General features: G+C 46.2%; 1 protein-coding gene across 1 annotated transcript in view; it reads left to right on the top strand.

Moving 5' to 3' along the window:
- LOC120989406 (olfactory receptor 1009-like) overlaps window positions 1-21,565 on the top strand; it is a 34,138-nt gene that overhangs the window by 345 nt on the left and 12,228 nt on the right. The gene's annotated exons all lie outside the window — the stretch shown is intronic.

The raw sequence follows: 21,565 nt of genomic DNA, 5'->3' as shown, positions 1-21,565 counted from the left end.
ATACAGATGTTAATCCTTGAGAATTTTGGGAGGAATCCGTTTACTTCATTATTTATGATAGAAAGAGCTCATCGGGTCCCAGGAGGTAAACCGATCCCTGGGAGACAACCTCGGACATTTCTTGTTAAATTCTTGGCCACAAAGGACAGAGATACGTTATTGAGAAGGGCGAGGGAATGCTCACCGGTGGTATATAATGGAAATAGACTGGCCTTTTTCCTGATTTTTCTAAAAACATCCAAGAAAAGAGACGTTCGTTTATGATGGTAAAAAATAAACTAAGAGAAAGGGATATTAAATATTCCTTTATGTTCCCAGCGAAACTTTGGATTATTTTTAAGGACACAACCTTATTTTTTGATACACCGGATAAAGCCGTGGACTGGCTCGAACGAAATGATATGTGATCTAACTGTCTTTGTTTATTTTTTTATTTTATTTTTTTTTTAGGATATGCGGGGAACAACAATTACTAGAGGATGGTTATACGAGCACTACTCCTTTTTCCGTTACTTAGTGGGGAGGTGCCGAGAAGGGGGGAGCGGGAAAGGGATGGTCATAGGAGAGAGATCTGCTACAATATGTGGTGGATTACTAGTATGGGGGGGGGGGGGTTTGGGCTGTTATGCGTCCTCTTTTTTTTTTTTTTCTCCTCTCTTTCTTCTACCCCACCTAACCGCTTCTTATAATGTCTATTAGAATTCTTGCCTGGAACGTACGTGGTCTCGGGGATAGAAGAAAGAGCCAATATACAGGCCCCTGGGGGGACTACCCGCTCCATCCTGTCACTGGATGCCTCTAAGGCCTTTGACAGGGTGGAGTGGCGCTTCCTCTGGAGGGTTCTGACAAGGATGGGCTTTGGGGAAAGATTCATAAATATCCTCAAATTATAGTATAAATCTCCTACGGCAAAATTGAGCCTTAAAGGGATTTTGACCTCTAATTTTGATTTAAATAGAGGCACGCGGCAGGGCTGCCTATTGTCCCCATTGTTATTTGATATCTACATTGAGCCCCTAGCTCTGGCCATTAGGCAGGATGATCAGGTTAAAGGATTTGGAACACTAGGGGGGCAAGACCGTATTTCGTTATATGCGGACGATGTTCTTTTTTTTATAGACCACACGGAAACAACTCTCCCTAGAACTATACAAATGGTTAAGGCATTTGGTGAGGTGTCTGGTCTTTTTATAAACTGGTCTAAGACTAGTTTAATGCTTATAGACCCGTTACCTCAGAAGGAGGCTCTTGTGACTCAGTTAGACATCGTTGATACTTTCCAATATTTGGGGTTGACTATATCACCCAGGGTTGAAAATTTTGTCCAACTTAATTTGATCCCCTTAATAACGAAAACCAGAAAAAAAATGGGGACCTGGTTGAGACTTCCCCTATCCAGAGCTGATCGAGTTTCACTGGTAAAAATGGTGATACTACCACAATTTTTTTACGTGCTTAGGAATACACCTACCTGGATAGAAGATAAATACTTTAAACTTATGGAAAGAATAATTAATGATTTAGTGTGGGGAAGAAAACGAGTTCGGATAAAATTGGAACATCTATATAAACCATTGGAGTGTGGGGGTCTAAATCTCCCCTATCTTAAAGGGTATTTTATTGCTGCTCAGTTGCTGATGTGTTACGAATCAAAAAATAGTGCACTTCTAGGGAGCTTAGTAGGGAGTTATGTACATAATAATATATTTACCCTTTTAGAATCTGGGTTACTGAGTAGCCAAGAGCGGGGTTATAGAGAGACTATAAAACTACTTTCGAGAGTGTGGGCTACTACTAGAACATGGTTGAAGGTAAAGGGTTCACTCACATTCACGCCTCTTTGGCATAGTGTACAACAGTAGATAACTCTACTGAAGTACTCGAACACAAATGGCCTGAGATCTCGCATAATCCAGACCTTGAGCCTATTGTGTATGAGTACACCGATCTGTGGGCCCAGGGAAAAAACGATTGTGGCAGACTGACTGCAGTTCAGGTGGACATACAAGGCCCCGACCCTCCACCTCAACGACAATACAGCTTTCCGCCAGAAGCCACTCATTCAATTTTGGACACCGTCCAGGAATTGAAAACTAGGGGGGTGGTCATAGAGGGCAATTCTAAATGCATCAATGCCCTCTGGCCAGTAAAGAAAAAGGACACCAATGCATGGAGGCTTACCATAGACCTCCGGGTCCTTAAAAAATACACCTGCTCCAGTGGTGGCACAGACTCCCGACATCATGGCCAGAATAAGCGGCAAAAGTCGCATATTCTCGACCATAGATGTTGCCAATGGGTTCTTTTCAATTGAACTCACTGAAAACTGTAGGTACAAATTTGCCTTTACAGTAGGGGACAAACAGTACATGTTCAGTGTACTCCCCCAGGGGTTCCACAGTAGTCCCACGTATTTTCACCAGGCATTGGCGGCCGTTCTGAGTGTATTTTCACGGCCGGGATGCCTTCTGCAATACGTGGACGACTTGCTCTTACACACAGAAACCATAGAAGAACACTTGGTTCTGTTAAAAGAGCTATTGGGACTCCTGGCCAAGTCAGGACTCAAGCTGAGCCCCCACAAGGCAAATTTGGCCAGAACAGAGGTGACTTTCCTTGGCGTCCAAATTTCTTTTGGAGCCAAAGGAATCGTGGCAGCCAGAGTGGAAGCCATGGTAAAGTTACCTAGGCAGGGCACTCTACAGGATTTGAGAAAATTCCTGGGAGTTGCTAATTTCATGAGGGAGTTCGTAGAGTATTTTGCTGCCAAAGCGAAACCCCTCTATGAACTCCTCAGAGGAGAAGACCCCTCAATAGAAGGTTGGTCTGATGCACAGGAAGAGGCCTTTTCTACTTTGAAAAGGGATCTCTCCTCTGCCCCTGTATTGGCCACTCCCCATATAATGCATATGGACACACAGCAGCTTAACAACAGGCTATATAAAAGGCATAAAAAGTGCAATACAACAACTTTGCAGTACCCACGAGGGTAGTGGAACGCTGAAAACACTTGAGTGGTTTAAGGGTAAACATATAAATGTGTTGGAATGGCCTAGTCAAAGCCCAGATCTCAATCCAATAGAAAATCTGTATTCAGACTTAAAGATCGCTGTTGACAAGCACAAACCATCCAATTGGAAGGAGCAGAATCAGTATTGCAAGGAGGAATGGGCAAAAACGCCTTTGGTAAGATGTGGCAACTGCTCATAGAGACTTATCCAAAGCGACTTGGAGCTGTTTTTGCCGCAAAAGGTGGCTCTACAAAGTATTGACTTTAGGGGGTGAATAGTTATGCACATTGACCTTTTCTGTTATTTTGTCCTATTAGTTGTTTGCTTTACAATTAACAAATTAAAAAGAAGGTCTAAGTTGTGGGCATGTTCTACAAATTACATGATGGAAATCCTTAAACAATATATGTTAATTCCAGGGGGTGAGGCAACAATAATTCCAGGGGGTGAGGCAACAAAATAAAGAACGAAGTCAAGGGGGGTGAATACTTTTGCTTAGCACTGTATACATTACAGAGTGTTGGCAAAACATACAAAAGTTATTTACGTATGTACCTGGGCATTTTTCGTCCCGGATTCTTTTTATGAAACGTGGCTGTCTTCGCTTCATGTCTGACCATTTTTTTATAATGGCCAGATGGCATTTTTTGCGATCCATTTGGCGCCACATATCACAGGCCAACTCCCGCACTATCCTCTGTTTCTCGGCGTGGGACCGGGTGCGGTCGTAGCCCGACCCAACATCCGCTGCAAGAGAAAAATGCAAGCATAGAATCCCAATTTTTAACAATAATAGTATTGAAAATAATTTACTCAAGTAAACTGCAAAAAGTATTTAATGATTTGAGGTGGAAATGTTAGATTTAGGCCACCTGCACCGCCAGTATTTTCTGGTTCATTTAGAGTTACCCAGGGTGCATCAAGCTGTACACCCCATACCGTACCGTCACTTCACTAGACAGGTACATCTCTGCTAAGCTGGACAGTATCTGATGGCTCAGACCCCACCCACATACAGTCGTAATACAATCCCATCTTCTAACCGTAACAGTAAGGCCGCATGCACACGGGCCTGTTTTTTCAAAACTACAGACCGTAGAAACCCGTCCTGCAGAGTGGACAAGCGCACAGCGTCATTGGTTGCTATGACGATGTGCGCTTCCAGGCGACCACCGCTGTACTGTGATAAACTTGTATGATCTATACGTGTATTTCTGTACAGTGGTGGCGGCAAGAAGCGCACGGCGTCATAGCGAGTTAGCATTAGCAACCAATGACGCCGTGCGCTCGGCCACTCTGCAGGGTAACCTAACATAGTGGGTGTAATGTCACAGGAATACTTAGTGAAAAAATCTATAATATCTAGTGAGACCTTATAAAATGTGAAGTTTTGTGCACTTAAGAAAAATTTGAATCGCAGAAGGTCGCACTAACGATTTTTTTTTTTAACACTTTTTATGCATATAAAGCGATTGTTCAGACATGCAGGTGAAATGTAATCAAATACACTACTTTAATGTAGGATTACTTACAGTCACCAGGACTTCGCTCCAACCATCGCATCCATCTAATTGCTAGACGGTGCAAACCAGTTGCTGCAGGCCACGCCTTCAGAACGCATGTGCTCTTGCAATTAATATTTTGCCAAAATTTCACAGATGAAAAAAGAATGCTTGTAGATCGCAGGTTCGCTTAATACTTTTGGTATGTTAGTGTCCATGTTGTGGGACTATGTCTTTGCATCTACTAAGTATTTTGTGGCTGCAAATATGACCTGGAGGTTTTTCATGTTCGCATGCCTTTAAAATGAATGGGACCTGCCGCGAACCTGTGGTTCGCGAACATTTGAGCGAGTTCCCATCAGATGTCCCAACCGTCCCATCAGATGTTCGTCCATCACTAGGGTTGACCGCAAACCCCAAAAAATGCTCGGTGGGGCTAGAAGAAGCTCGCTATTTGGGGTATGTGATTGGACGCGGAGTCATTAGGCCCCAAGTGAATAAAGTCGAAGCAATCCGGAATTGGCCTAGGCCTCATACGTCCAAGCAAGTATGGTCATTTTTGGGCCTGATTAGGTATTATATGAGGTTCATACCCCATTTTACCACCTTGGCAGCCCCGTGTCACAGACTAGAGTGGGGGTAACTCTAATCCGTGTGATGTTAAGTTAAGTAGAAGCTGCTTGACCAGGACAACAGAATTAGGGAGCAGGTCACCTCCTAGCGCATCCCTAATCTGACCCTGACTCCTAGCTGTATGAGCCGACTCAGGAACCTCGCTTCCCTACTAGCCCTGGACAGATCCCTGAGCTAGGAGCTGGATAAGAAAACCTGTTCCTCCTGGATACGGTCAAAAAGGAGTCTAAACTGGCCAAGCTCCATGGGACAAGAAACATAAACAGCCTATGGCAATGGCAGGTAAATGAAACAAGTACAACACCTACCTGCCACAGACACACAGCCTGGAACCCATGTACAAGTGCTGCTGTCCACAAACACAAACGGACACAGCACACACCAACATCACACAGGAACCCAGGAAACCAAAGCTGCAAAAACAAAGAGACCACAGAAACATCTTCAAAACATCATACATAAACTTATGACCACAAGGGTGGCCCTCACTGGCAGATGGTATATAACCAGGAGGATGACTCCAGCTAACCATGGCTGAAGTACCCCTCAGACTTCTGGCTTCCAGCAGGAGCTAAATAGCCCCAAGTGGCCACACCCACACGCAGATACACCCAGTGTTCACACACAAGGAAGGGAGTTAACCCTTCCTACACCAGGCAAGGGAAGACTGCCACTTAAAGGGGAAGTGTACAAACAACAATCAAAGTGCAGCTGTTACCATGTCCAGGGAAGCAGCCAGAAGGCCGAGACACTGCCACCACATGTACACTACACCACACGTTGCCAGGGGCAACCGCAAGTGGCCTAAAGTGTCACAATGCACACATATAACCTCGTGCACAACACACCGGGAAAGTGCACACATACAAAGAGAGGTTGCCAGGTGTACCCGCATGCACCTGACAGCAAGCTGCCTAGCAACAGCTCAGGCTGCTATGCTGCCAAATACAAACATGTTGCCAGCGGCAACCACACGTGAGGCAACATACAAGCAGCCCTCACCATGTGGTTGACAACAAAACCAAAACCGCAGGCAACTGCATGCGGATACGGAGTCACGACCATAACTATGGTCGTGACACCCCGTTAACCGGACTCTTGAAGGGTAGAAAGTCGGTGATGGTTCGCTGGGGGGAGCAGAAGGAGGAGGCGTTCTCCCGTTTGAAGTCGGCCCTATGTGGGTCCCCGGTTCTGGTGACGCCCGACTTCAAGCGGGAGTTTGTAGTTCAAACAGATGCCTCGGGAGTAGGACTAGGGGCTGCGCTTTTCCAGGAGCTCAACGGGGAAGAGCACCCCGTGGGTTTCCTAAGCCGCAAGCTTACCCCAGCAGAAACCCGGTATAGCATTGTGGAGAGAGAGTGCCTTGCCATCAAGTGGGCACTCAAGTCTTTCAGATATTACCTCTTAGGGAGAAGGGTCCGTCTGGTGACCGACCACTCCCCTCTCCAGTGGATGAGTCGGGCTAAGGAGGGGAGAGCTCGGGTCACCAGGTGGTTCTTGTCCCTCCAGAACTTTAAGTTCACTGTTGAGCACAGGGCCGGCCGCTTACAGGGGAACGCAGATGCCCTGTCCCGGGTACACTGCTGTGCATGTGTTCACCCCCTCAGGCTTGAACAGTATGTTCAAGCCCTCAGGGTTGAACAAAGGGGGGGATATGTAGGAGAGTCCCCGGGATAATAATGGACAGACGATACGTGCCACCAGAGGTCCTGGCCTCGGTAAAGTACGAACCGGATCATTGCGGTTACAGCGGCGAATGCTGCTGGTGCAGCGTGTCCGGGACGGTTCTTACTGGGAACAGGTAAAGAGCAGGGTGGGTGCCTGTTCCCCACAGCCAGCCCATGTTTTTGGTGGAGCTGGGCCTTTGAAGAAGGGGGGTGGGGTGTGTCTTGCTGTGCTGGAGATTTTGACAGACAGTCAGTGCTGGTCAAGGAGAGTCTGGGCACAGCACAAACTGAAGGATAGCCCTGGGACCTGTGGTGCTACTAGCCGAAGGGGCTCTGGATTGAGAGAGACAAAGGCAGGTAGCCTAGAAGCCTGCATGACTGGTGTGGTCTGTCCAGAAACAAGGTGACTCAAACCTGCTGTTTATTTGCTATGGAAGGACTTTTGTTCTATGCACTATTTGGATATACACCTGTGTGCTCTGCACATTGCCTGTTATGCCTTTGGTGTGAATAAAGTCACGGTGTATCACAAAGACTGTCTGTGATTGCCTCAATACTGCCTCCACTATATTAGCCTACCACGAGCACATCCTCACAGTGGGTAGGGATAAAATCTTTATAGTATATATATTCTAATGTATTATACTGTGCCCTGTGTTTCCCAGTAAAAAAATGATTCTTGGGAAACATAGTCCTTATCCCTGACCACCAGGACCAGGTAGCGTTCTGTCTGTACTTGGCGGCCTCCCCTCTCCGCCACGCTTCTCCGCTGTGTACTGGTGCTTATTCTGACACTAGGGCTGGGTTTACATCCTATTTTTGCTATCCATTTAATGCATACCAAAAATGTATGCGTTAACAGATGCCTCAGACTGATGCCATACAGTGTAGTGATGAGCGGCAGGGGCAATATTTGAATTTGTGATATTTTGCGAATATTTTGTAGAATATTCATCATGTATTCTCAAATTCGAGATTATATTCTTGATTGCGAAAATCGGCAATGTATTGTCACGTAATGTGTGCAAAATACCGGCGTGGGGTAGGCAACTTTCTATTGTTTGCTAGGGATGTTGCTAAGCTGTGACAAAGCCTTCTCATTGGCCCACAAGCTAGGAGAAGGGAGGGATGATCAACTGATGTGTACTGTGTTAAAAAAATAATAATATATATATATATATATATACTGTATATTCGTCATTACGAATATGTAGCACTATTTTCTAAATGTTCGCGAATTCTCGAAGTGCCGATATTTGCACAAAAAATTTGCTTTTCGAATATTCGCGCTTAACACTAGAACAGTGGCGTCCATTCACCATACAGTTCCATGGTAGAAAAAAAAAAGTACTTTAACGTGTGCATTTTTTTATTGGACTCTGCAGGATACAAACACGTGGAGTGCTGCACATTTTTATACATCAAAGGCTTCAGCAGGGCACATTTTTGAGAGTTTCCCATTAAGACCCATAAAAATGGCAAATGAGTAAAATTAGACTCCAGCACTCACTTTTTTTCGAAGTATCAAGTTCTCCATTTATTCAAGTTACACACGGATAGTACAGGGCTCAAGATCTCTCTTGGTACAGGCTGTTTTTGACGCGTTTCGAAAAGTCTTATTCTTTACGAATAAGACTTTTCGAAACGCGTCAAAAACAGCCTGTACCAAGAGAGATCTTGAGCCCTGTACTATCCGTGTGTAACTTGAATAAATGGAGAACTTGATACTTCGAAAAAAAGTGAGTGCTGGAGTCTAATTTTACTCATTTTCTATGTACCTGAACAAGGAGGTTGAAAAACCAGGACACCGAGCACGCGGATACATTCCTACCGCAGATATAGTGAGCTGGTATCCCACAGTATCCATAAAAATGGCCCCTGATTAAAATACATATTTTTTTGTGGGAATTTTTGCCAGTGATCCCCCTCTGGTATGTCACTGTCCATGTTGTGGGACTATTTGTGCACTCATAGTTTGTTTTTAGTGGCTGCAAATATGACCTGAAGGTGTGCGGTTCGCGAACATCACTTATTCTGGCATTCCAACCGATAGACTTCAGAAATTTGATTGGAGATTCGAGCGTTCCATGTCCACCCAAGATTTATGTGGGGGTCGTCTGAACCAGTCAACTACCCTTTATAGAAGAGTAGCTCTGCCATACAATAACGCATCGGTTAAACCAATGCCACCCAAACTCCTTTGTCTTTAAAGAGTTGACGTGGCTAAACAAGGTTTGAAGGTGCAAACATGTTTTGATAGAGTTAGATAGAAGGTTTTCTGGACTGAAATAGGCAGGACTTGTTGAAGATATTTTAATATTGGTAGTTTGAGAGAGGAAGCCAAGTTCTTCCGTCCAAATCACAAGAGCATAGGGATTTAAAGTGTACTAAACTGGACAATTATAGATTGCAGTAATGGGGTAAAGTTAAGATGGAAAAGTCTATAGGGGTCAGAGTTAATTTTACCACCCAAATATGTGTGGGGGCATTCCAATTAAATGGGGATTGCAACACCGCCTGATACTCATACTTAGGACATGCAACTTCTTCATATTAATCTTTAGGTTAGAAAGTGGGCTAAATCTTTCTAGAATTCCATATACTGTAGTCTCAATTGACCAAGTAAAAGGCCTTTTCAGCATCAGTGCTGACAAGGACCAGGGGTAAGGCATTCTTTTTAGCATTAAACAATATATTTATAATTCAGGCCGTATTGTCCCTTCCCTCTCTACCCCTGATAAATCTTGTCTGATCCCTGTGTCTTAGGGAAGGTAAGTACCGTATATGGAAAGGCGATTTGCCATCATCTTTGCCAACAGTTTCAAATCTAGATTAAGTAAGGATATAGGGTGGTAGTTTGCACAATGGGCTGGGTCTTTTCCCTCTTTAGGTAGTAAGGTAATATGGGTGCCAAAAATAGAGACGGGATCCAGCTTCCAGAAATCGTGACAGCCTTTATTCAAAGAGTGCAATAAATTCCGACATACAGTCCATGTCTACGTGTTTCGGATCACATAGTATTAATCCTTACTCATGACAAAAAAATGGACACACTAACCTGAATTTAAGTAATGAAGATCTTCAGTATCAGGTGGCCACAATCAACCTAAGCTACACCTCCATACATGTTTTTAAGATAAAAAAAAAGCATTGATATAAATAAAACAATGTAAAAAAATATAACCTAAAAACAAAGAAAATCAGTAAGAATCATGAATGTAATATGAAATAATGCTTGAGATTTAAGCCCTTAGGAATTCAAGAACCTATATGGAAAATCCAAAAGGATTCCCTATTTAGAAGTTTTCTCCTATGGTCTCCACCCCGAATGGGGGATTAACCCTTTCCAGTCCTTGGACCTGAAAACCCAAAGTATCTCAACCGCATAATGTAAACTCACCGCAGAGACATTTCTGGTTTTAACATGAGGGATGTCTGAAAGGTGTTTACGAATTCTGACCTTCAAGCTATTCGTGGTACATCCAACATATTGGAGATGACACAAGGAGCAGGTTATACATTACACCACAAAACTAGTGTTGCAGTTAATATATTGTTTTAATTCATAAGATTGTTGGTTCGCAATAGAAAAAATGTGACAACCCATCTGCAAAAACCTTTAACATGTGCAGGTCCGATGTCCACATTTATAACTAACAATGTGTCTCAACCATGTGGGCTGACCACGATTGCCGTCAGAAAACATACTAGGGCTAATTTTTTGTGCTAAGGTAGGCGTAGGCAATGCATCTCACCCCGGAACGAGCAATGTCCGTCCACTGCTCATCATAGATAAGAACAGACAAATGTTTCTTGACTATTTGGCATATGCGTGAGTATTCCAGACAATAGATGGTTACAAAAATTGGAACTGACTTTCCTTCTCCAGCATGTACTTTTATTTTGTAATTGATTAGTCTTGGGAAAGACCAAATTGGCCCTAGATTTCTTAAGAACACACCTCTTAGCTTGTTCCAATGACCAACGGGGATATGTTTGCAAGGAAAGGCTGCTGACAACAACGTCCTTTTCCCTCAAAAAGGCACCATTATTTGAGCAATTCCACCTGACTCGAATGAGCTCTCCTTTAGGTATATTGTGAACTACATGAGAGGGGTGGCATGAAGTAGCCAAAAGGGTGGTGTTGCCAGCAGTTTCCTTGCGAAAAGTGTGGGTGACAACTGCCAATTCGCTAGTGTTACCCACAAGGGAAAGATCCAAAAATGAAATGGAGGAAGCATCACAACTAACAGTAAATTTTATACAACAATTATTTCCATTGAGGAAGTCCACGAAGAGGGGCACGGCCGTTCAATCGCCCGATCATACAAAGAGCAGGTCATCGATGTAACAAACATAGCACACCAAACATGTTCCCCATGGATTGCTCTGTGAAAATAAAAAAATGATGCTCCCACCATGCCATATAGATATTAGCCATGAAGGGCGAGAATTTTGCCCCATGGACACCCCCGTAAGTTGCAGAAAAAATCTTTGGGTAATATGGGCTCTCGTCATGTCCGTGGACAGGGGGGATCCCATTAAGGAGTGGTTGCAGATGGATAGCAAATGACAGAGTAGGGTTTTATTGAATGTGCATAAATAGAGGGCTGGAAGACCATCTGGTCCTGGTGCTTTACCCCTAGGTAATTGTTTTATAGCTGTTTGGAGTTCCTCAGCAGTAAATGGAGACTTCATTGCTTCCATCTGGGATTTTCCCAGTTTATTGAGTGATAGAGATTGTAAAAATGTTTTAGTGGATTCTAATGATGTAAGTGAACCATCCTCTGTATTATTTTGGCGAATATTGTATAATGCTTTATAAAAGTCTAAGAACTGCAAGGCTATGTCTTTAGTTGTAATTGCAATTCCATTTCCTGTTTTGTGAATCCTGCAGATATAGTTTTGTGATTTGCTTAATGCGTCTCATCATGAATTTGGAAGCTTTGTCTCCACGTGCAAAGTATTTATATTGTGAATGAAAGAAATATTTATCTGAAGCAGTATTTAGGAGATTTCTCAGTTCTGCTCTTAAATCTGTTAGTTTAGATAGATCGGAATCTGATAGAGATTGTTTGCGAAGGTGTCATGGTCTTACCTTCTTGCTGTTCTCCTTCGTTTGACATGTGCTGGCGGCCATCTTGGTTTCTGGGTTTCTTGTAGCCTTCCACCCTGCGGCTCCTCCTTCCCACTGGGAGGAGCTGGATGCCTAGCTCATATATATAGTAGGTCTGTGGCTTCAGTTCCTTGCTTGGTCCTCCTGTGTTCACATGCTTCTAAGACTGCTGCTGCTTCTGGTTCCTGATCCTGGCTTCGTCTGACTACCCTGCTGGTTCCTGATCCTGGCTTCGTCTGACTACCCTGCTGGTTCCTGATCCTGGCTTCGTCTGTCTACTCTTCTGGTTCCTGATCTCTGGCCTCTCAAAGACTCTGCTTCGGTTTCACCATTCGTTTGGACTTTTGCTTTACAGCTTTATTTTCAATAAAGCCTTCTTATTTTCACTTATCTCTTGTTGTACGTCTGGTTCATGGTTCCGTGACATTAGGACCAAGCCATGAGTTCTGACGGTACAGGGCCATCCTCGCTACCCATGCTGGTTGCCAGACTTGATCAGCAGGATCACCTGTTGGGTCGGTTCGCTGTGGCGTTGCAAACCCTGCTTGAACGCACGGCTCATTTCGCTCCCGTTGCCGATGGGTCGGTTGTCGCTCCTACCGCCGCTCCGGTTGTTGCGCCAGAGTCTACCCCGACACCTGTTGTTGCGCCTGCGGTGTTTCAGGGTATGACCGGTTCTGCCCCTCTTCCACAGCGCTTTGGGGGAGAGCCAACTCAGTGCCGAGGTTTCCTTAACCAGGTGGGCATTTATTTCGAGTTGCTGCCACATGCCTTTCCTACTGAGAGATCAAAGGTGGGCTTCTTGATCTCGCTGCTCTCGGACAAGGCCTTGGCCTGGGCCAGCCCTTTATGGGAGAACAACAATCCGGTGGTTGCCGAGTTTTCCGGTTTTGTTGCTTCTCTTCGGAAGGTATTCGATGTGCCGGCTCGTGCTGCCTCTGCTGCGAAGCTCCTTATGTCCATCAGACAGGGTTCACGATCCGTAGCTGAATACGCCATTGAGTTTCGTACCCTGGCAGCAGAGGTGGGCTGGAATAATGAGGCTCTGGTCGCTGCTTTCTCTCATGGTCTCTCGGATGCCTTGAAGGATGAGGTTGCAGCTAAGGACCCACCAGTGGAGCTCGAGTCTCTTATTTCTTTCCTGATTTTGATTGACACCAGACTCAGGGAGAGACCTTCCTTTAAGGAGAGCCTGCGGAGGTCTTCTAACAGATTGGCGCCTACGTTTGCTGTCCCACCCGTGCCTCCCTCTCCTCCCACGCCTCCTGGGGATGACTTGTCTGGGGGTGAACCCATGCTGCTGGGGTTTGCTCGCCTGTCCGAGGGGGAGAGGGTACTCCGGAGACGCGAGGGTCGATGCATGTACTGTGGTCTCGGTGGGCATTTTCGGTTGGCATGTCCGAACCGTCCGGGAAACGCTCGTACCTGAGATCCTGTCGGGGGCAGATCTTGGGTGGAGTCTCCTCGTCCCCGGTTTCCCGTGTTGACAAACCACTGATCACTGTTGTCCTCTCCTGGGTCGGGGGCTCGGTGACGACCCAGGCGTTGGTGGACTCTGGTGCTGGTGGTTTGTTCATTGATAGTGTGTTCGCTGCCGCCAATTCCATTCCTCTGCAGGCTCGAGGTTCCCCACTGGCTCTTGAGGCGATAGACGGCAGACTCCTTCTGTCGTCACACGTGACTCATGAGACCCTTCCAGTGGGGATAGCCATTGGTGCCGTTCACAGAGAGTCGGTCTGTCTCCAGGTTATTTCGTCTCCACACTACTCGGTGGTCTTGGGGTACCACTGGCTCCAGAAGCATAATCCAACTTTCGATTGGAGATCGGCCGAGATCCTCTCGTGGTCACCGCAGTGTGGGGCTAGTTGCATCCATGGGTCTGTCAAGTTGCTGTGTACTTCCTCGGACTCTCTGTTGCCTCCTGAATATGAGGAGTACCGGGATGTATTCGATAAGGTGCGCGCGGTTGCCCTACCTCCGCACCGCCCATACGATTGTGCCATAGAGTTACAACCTGGTGCCGTTCCTCCTCGTGGCAAAGTCTATCCACTGTCGGTAGCGGAGAATGAGGCCATGGAGGAGTACGTGAGGGAGGCGCTTTCACGCGGACACATTCGCAAATCCTCGTCCCCGGCAGGGGCTGGATTTTTCTTTGTGAAAAAGAAGGGCGGTGAGTTGAGGCCTTGCATCGATTACAGGGGTCTCAATCGCATCACGATCAAGAACGCTTACCCGATACCCTTGATTTCCGAGCTGTTCGATCGCCTTAAAGGGGCCACGGTCTTTACCAAACTCGACCTGAGGGCGGCATATAACCTGGTAGGATCAAGGCGGGCGATGAGTGGAAGACCGCGTTTAACACCAGGACCGGTCATTATGAATCCTTGGTTATGCCCTTTGGGTTGTGCAATGCGCCCGCAGTCTTTCAGGAATTCATCAACGATGTTTTCCGTGACCTGTTGCAGCAGTGTGTGGTGGTCTATTTGGATGACATCTTGGTATATTCTGAATCCATGGAGGCCCACATTCTGGATGTCAGACGAGTGTTGCAACGGTTACGAGAGAACAAGCTGTTCGGTAAGCTTGAGAAATGCGAATTTCACCGATCCCAGGTAACCTTCTTAGGTTACATCATTTCCGCTGAGGGGTTCTCCATGGATCCTGAGAAGGTTTCGGCTGTCTTACAGTGGCCCCAGCCCAGTGGTCTTCGTTCCCTGCAGCGCTTTTTGGGCTTCGCCAATTATTATCGGAAGTTCATCAGGGACTTTTCCATGCTGGCCAAGCCTCTCACGGATCTGACCAGGAAGGGCAGTAATTCCCAGGTCTGGCCGCTCGAGGCCACCCGAGCTTTTGAGGCCCTAAAGTCCGCTTTTGTGTCGGCTCCGATGCTGTCGCATCCCAACCCTGGGTTGCCCTTTGTCCTCGAGGTGGACGCGTCTGAGACGGGAGTAGGCGCCCTTCTGTCTCAGCGTAGAACACCAGAGGGTCCTCTGCTTCCTTGTGGGTTTTACTCCCGGAAACTGTCTTCCGCGGAGTGCAACTATCAGATTGGTGACAGGGAGTTATTGGCCATCGTGCAGGCCCTTAAAGAATGGAGGCACTTGCTCGAGGGTTCGGTGGTTCCGGTTCTCATCCTGACGGACCATAAGAATCTGACCTACCTTTCTGAGGCCAAGAGATTGACACCACGTCAGGCCAGATGGGCTCTGTTCTTGTCACGTTTTAATTACGTGGTCTCCTACCTACCCGGTTCCAAGAACATCAGGGCGGATGCCCTATCACGGCAGTACTCCGAGCTGTCCAGGGAGGAGTCGATTCCGACTTCGGTCATACCTCCGAATCAGATCCTGGCCGCCATTCGCACCAGCCTGACCTCTCCCCTGGGTGAGCAGATTTTGGCGGCTCAATCTGGTGCTCCCCCTGGGAGACCCAACGGCAGATGTTTTGTGCCTGAGGAGTTGCGCACTCGGTTGTTGCGAACCTACCATAACTCCAAGACCGCGGGGCATCCTGGAAAGAATCAGCTGTCCTAGGCTGTTTCACGTCTGTTCTGGTGGCCTTCCCTACGTTCCGACATCGCCGCATATGTAGCGGCATGCTCCGTTTGTGCCCAGAGTAAGTCCCCTCGGCACCTTCCGTTGGGCCTTCTGCAACCCATAGCCACCGGGGAGCGCCCATGGTCACACCTGGGGATGGATTTCATTGTGGACCTCCCTGCATCCCGAGGCCATACGGTCATTCTCATGATTGTGGATCGGTTTTCCAAAATGTGCCACTGTGTTCCTCTCAAGAAGTTACCCTCTGCACAAGAGAGGATTGTGGAACATCTAAAATCCCATGGATTGAAAGATGAAAAACAGCATGGGTTTACTTCAGGGAGATCATGTCAAACTAATCTTATTGATTTTTTCGATTGGGTGACTAAAATAATAGATGGAGGAGGTGCAGTAGACATCGCTTATCTAGACTTCAGTAAGGCTTTTGATACTGTCCCACATAGAAAGCTTATCAATAAAGTGCAGTCTTTGGGCTTGGACTCCCATATTGTTGAATGGATTAGGCAGTGGCTGAGGGACAGGCAACAGAGGGTTGTAGTCAATGGAGTATATTCAGACCAAGGTCTTGTTACCAGTGGGGTACCTCAGGGATCTGTTCTGGGACCCATATTGTTTAATATCTTTATCAGCGAAATTGCAGAAGGCCTCGATGGTAAGGTGTGTCTTTTTGCTGATGACACAAAGATTTGTAACAGGGTTGATGTTCCTGGAGGGATACACCAAATGGAAAAGGACTTAGGAAAACTAGAGGAATGGTCAAAAATATGGCAACTAAAATTTAATGTTGATAAGTGCAAGATAATGCACCTGGGCCGTAAAAACCCAAGAGCAGAATATAAAATCAGTGATACAGTCCTAACCTCAGTATCTGAGGAAAGGGATTTGGGGGTCATTATTTCAGAAGACTTAAAGGCAGGCAGACAATGTCATAGAGCAGCAGGAAATGCTAGCAGAATGCTTGGGTGTATAGGGAGAGGCATTACTAGTAGAAAGAGGGAGGTGCTCATGCCGCTCTACAGAGCACTAGTGAGACCTCATTTGGAGTATTGTGCTCAGTACTGGAGACCATATCTCCAGAAGGATATTGATACTTTGGAGAGAGTTCAGAGAAGAGCTACTAAACTGGTACATGGATTGCAGGATAAAACTTACCAGGAAAGATTAAAGGACCTTAACATGTATAGCTTGGAAGAAAGACGAGACAGAGGGGATATGATAGAAACTTTTAAATACATAAAGGGAATCAACAAAGTAAAAGAGGAGAGAATATTTAAAAGAAGAAAAACTGCTACAAGAGGACATAGTTTTAAATTAGAGGGGCAAAGGTTTAAAAGTAATATCAGGAAGTATTACTTTACTGAGAGAGTAGTGGATGCATGGAATAGCCTTCCTGCAGAAGTGGTAGCTGCAAATACAGTGGAGGAGTTTAAGCATGCATGGGATAGGCATAAGGCCATCCTTCATATAAGATAAGGCCAGGGGCTATCCATAGTATTCAGTATATTGGGCAGACTAGATGGGCCGAATGGTTCTTATCTGCCGACACATTCTATGTTTCTATGTTTCTATGAGTTGGCCACGATTTTTGCCAGGGAGGTCTTCCGGTTGCACGGTTTGCCCAAGGAGATTGTGTCGGATCGGGGGAGTCAGTTTGTCTCCAGGTTCTGGCGCGCCTTGTGCTCCCAGTTGGGGATTCATCTCTCCTTCTCCTCGGCCTACCACCCTCAGTCCAATGGGGCCGCAGAACGATCCAATCAGGCCTTGGAGCAATTCCTTCGTTGCTATGTCTCCGATCACCAAGACAATTGGGTTGACCTTCTGCCTTGGGCTGAGTTTGCCAGGAACACGGCGGTGAACTCTTCCTCTGGGACGTCTCCCTTCATGGCCAATTATGTGTTCCAACCTGCCGTGTTACCGGAGGTATTCTCTCCCCAGGATATTCCGGCTGTGGAGGATCACCTTTCCGTCCTACGTGCTTCTTGGGTACAGATCCAGAAGTCCCTTGAGGCCTCTGCGCAGCGCCAGAGACTCCAGGCTGATCGCAGACGAGCGCCCGCTCCTTCCTACCAGGTCGGAGACCGTGTATGGTTGTCCACCCGCAACCTCAACCTTCGAGTGCCCACTCCCAAGCTGGCGCCTCGCTTTGTTGGTCCCTTCCGAGTGCTTCGCAGGGTAAACCCGGTAGCCTATGCCCTTGCGCTTCCTCCTGGCATGCGGATCTCTAACGTGTTTCATGTCTCCCTGTTGAAGCCACTGGTGTGTAATCGTTTCACTTCCTCGGTTCCTCGGCCTCGTCCGGTCCGAGTGGGCAATCATGAGGAGTATGAGGTGAGCAATATCCTGGACTCACGCCTGGTCCGCGGTCGGGTGCAGTTTTTGGTCCATTGGCGTGGTTATGGTCCAGAGGAGCGTTCCTGGGTTCCCTCCGCAGATGTCCATGCTCCTGCCTTGCTCCGAGCCTTCCACGCACGCTTCCCTCAGAAACCGTTTTTTGCTCCGCGGAGGAGGGGCCCTTGAGGGGGAGGTACTGTCATGGTCTTACCTTCTTGCTGTTCTCCTTCGTTTGACATGTGCTGGCGGCCATCTTGGTTTCTGGGTTTCTTGTAGCCTTCCACCCTGCGGCTCCTCCTTCCCACTGGGAGGAGCTGGATGCCTAGCTCATATATATAGGAGGTCTGTGGCTTCAGTTCCTTGCTTGGTCCTCCTGTGTTCACATGCTTCTAAGACTGCTGCTGCTTCTGGTTCCTGATCCTGGCTTCGTCTGACTACCCTGCTGGTTCCTGATCCTGGCTTCGTCTGACTACCCTGCTCGTTCCTGATCCTGGCTTCGTCTGTCTACTCTTCTGGTTCCTGATCTCTGGCCTCTCAAAGACTCTGCTTCGGTTTCACCATTCGTTTGGACTTTTGCTTTACAGCTTTATTTTCAATAAAGCCTTCTTATTTTCACTTATCTCTTGTTGTACGTCTGGTTCATGGTTCCGTGACAGAAGGGCTTCCCTCTCCTGTATCTCATTTAGGAGAGCATCTACATGAGCTTTTTTCTCCTTTTTAATTCGGGAGTTTATGCTAATGAATTTACCTCTTATTTAAGCTTTATGTGCATCCCATATTATATGCGTTGAGGTCCCTGGGAAAGAGTTCAGCAGGAAATATTTATCCAGAAGCTTTTGTACCTTTTTTATATGGTTTGATGATATTAATTGTTCATTAAGATGCCATTTGAAGGCTCGTGGAGTGAGTTTAAAAGAAGTCTTTCATGCAGATTCACCCTATTAACCTAATAACAGTGTTATGTCCACGGCATCCCACCTATTAAAATGGGGCTTACCGTTTGTTTCTTGCTATCATCGTTGTGCAGAAAAACACTTTTAATCCGCATGCAAATGAGGCTGTGAAGGTGCCCAGGGGCGGCGTTACTATGGCCGGTGCCCAGGCCCCTGGGTCATTTTCATACGAAGCCACTCCCCCTCCACGCGTCTGCCCGCCCCCTTAGTCTCTGTTCTAACCTCCCTCCTCCCGTCCGTAATCCTGCGCATGCGCCGATGAACGCAATATCGGCGTGTGTGCGCATTGAATGAGCACTGTCGGGCCGGGGCATCGCAGTTTAGCGTGCGCATACGCGGGATTAAGGACAGGAGGACGGAGGTTAGAACAGAGACTAAGGGCGGGCAGACGCGGCAGAGGGGGAGTGGCTTCATATGAAAATGACCCAGGGGCCTGGGCACCGGCCGTTGTAACGCCGCCCCTGGGCACCTTCACAGCCTCATTTGCATGCCGATTAAAAGTGTTTTTCTGCACAACGATGCTAGCAAGGAACAAACGGTAAGCACCGTTTTAATAGGGGGATGCCGTGGACATAACACTGTTATTAGGTTAATAGGGTGAATCTGCGTCAAAGACTCCCTTTAAACACTTGAGAATGGTCTGATAAATGAATAGAATCAATACATGCTGATGAGCAGAACTGAAGATGTTCCTTACAGATAAATGTATAATCTAACCTGTGATATGACTCATGTATGGGTGAAAAGAAGGTGTAGTCATGTTCAGAGGGATTCATTAATCTCCATGCATCCACCAAGTGGGCACTCTGGAGTTTATTACGCCTTATTAGATATGGCCGATTTACGAGAGATAGAATTCAAAAGGTTCGAAAGTAACATTAAAATCCCCTCCCATAATGACAAAACCTTCCTTGAATGTCTCAATCATTGGGAACAAGGCAGTGAACCAGGCTATCTGATTAACATCTGGTGCATACACATTAATTAATGTATACATTTGAATTGCTATAGTGTCTTTCAAAATAAGTAAAATATATCTTCCCTCTGTGTCCAGTAAGTGGTCTCCATATTGAAAAGGGGTCCCCCTACTGAATCCAACGCTCACACCCCTCGAGGCCAAGAAATCTGACCCACAATGAAACCATAGGGGAAAGGCGGAGTGGGATTGAGATAATGGTTAAATCTGAAGTGTGTTTCTTGTAGCAGCAGTATTGAGCAATTCTTCTTTTTCATATGTGATATAATTTGACACTGTTTAGAGGGTGAGTTGAAGCATTAACATTATAAGAAGTTATTAGTAGATCTGCCATAGTTATTGTATAAAAGGGAGTAGTCCTGTTATGGATCAATGTGGTTGTCTGATACTGAGCCTCCCAGGATATGGCTGCCAGATCCAACAGAAAAACCCTCGACAACCTTTCCAACCCTGCATGTTCAGAGGAGCATCTAATAATACAGGGAGTGCAGAATTATTAGGCAAGTTGTATTTTTGAGGATTAATTTTATTATTGAACAACAACCATGTTCTCAATGAACCCAAAAAACTCATTAATATCAAAGCTGAATATTTTTGGAAGTAGTTTTTAGTTTGTTTTTAGTTTTAGCTATTTTAGGGGGATATCTGTGTGTGCAGGTGACTATTACTGTGCATAATTATTAGGCAACTTAACAAAAAACAAATATATACCCATTTCAATTATTTATTTTTACCAGTGAAACCAATATAACATCTCAACATTCACAAATATACATTTCTGACATTCAAAAACAAAACAAAAACAAATCAGTGACCAATATAGCCACCTTTCTTTGCAAGGACACTCAAAAGCCTGCCATCCATGGATTCTGTCAGTGTTTTGATCTGTTCACCATCAACATTGCGTGCAGCAGCAACCAAAGCCTCCCAGACACTGTTCAGAGAGGTGTACTGTTTTCCCTCCTTGTAAATCTCACATTTGATGATGGACCACAGGTTCTCAATGGGGTTCAGATCAGGTGAACAAGGAGGCCATGTCATTAGATTTTCTTCTTTTATACCCTTTCTTGCCAGCCACGCTGTGGAGTACTTGGACGCGTGTGATGGAGCATTGTCCTGCATGAAAATCATGTTTTTCTTGAAGGATGCAGACTTCTTCCTGTACCACTGCTTGAAGAAGGTGTCTTCCAGAAACTGGCAGTAGGACTGGGAGTTGAGCTTGACTCCATCCTCAACCCGAAAAGGCCCCACAAGCTCATCTTTGATGATACCAGCCCAAACCAGTACTCCACCTCCACCTTGCTGGCGTCTGAGTCGGACTGGAGCTCTCTGCCCTTTACCAATCCAGCCACGGGCCCATCCATCTGGCCCATCAAGACTCACTCTCATTTCATCAGTCCATAAAACCTTAGAAAAATCAGTCTTGAGATATTTCTTGGCCCAGTCTTGACGTTTCAGTTTGTGTGTCTTGTTCAGTGGTGGTCGTCTTTCAGCCTTTCTTACCTTGGCCATGTCTCTGAGTATTGCACACCTTGTGCTTTTGGGCACTCCAGTGATGTTGCAGCTCTGAAATATGGCCAAACTGGTGGCAAGTGGCATCTTGGCAGCTGCACGCTTGACTTTTCTCAGTTCATGGGCAGTTATTTTGCGCCTTGGTTTTTCCACACGCTTCTTGCGACCCTGTTGACTATTTTGAATGAAACGCTTGATTGTTCGATGATCACGCTTCAGAAGCTTTGCAATTTTAAGAGTGCTGCATCCCTCTGCAAGATATCTCACTATTTTTTACTTTTCTGAGCCTATCAAGTCCTTCTTTTGA

The sequence above is a fragment of the Bufo bufo genome, chromosome 1, assembly GCF_905171765.1.
Source record: "Bufo bufo chromosome 1, aBufBuf1.1, whole genome shotgun sequence".
In the NCBI taxonomy this organism is placed as follows: domain Eukaryota; kingdom Metazoa; phylum Chordata; class Amphibia; order Anura; family Bufonidae; genus Bufo; species Bufo bufo.
This window is presented reverse-complemented; position numbering and strand designations above follow the sequence as displayed.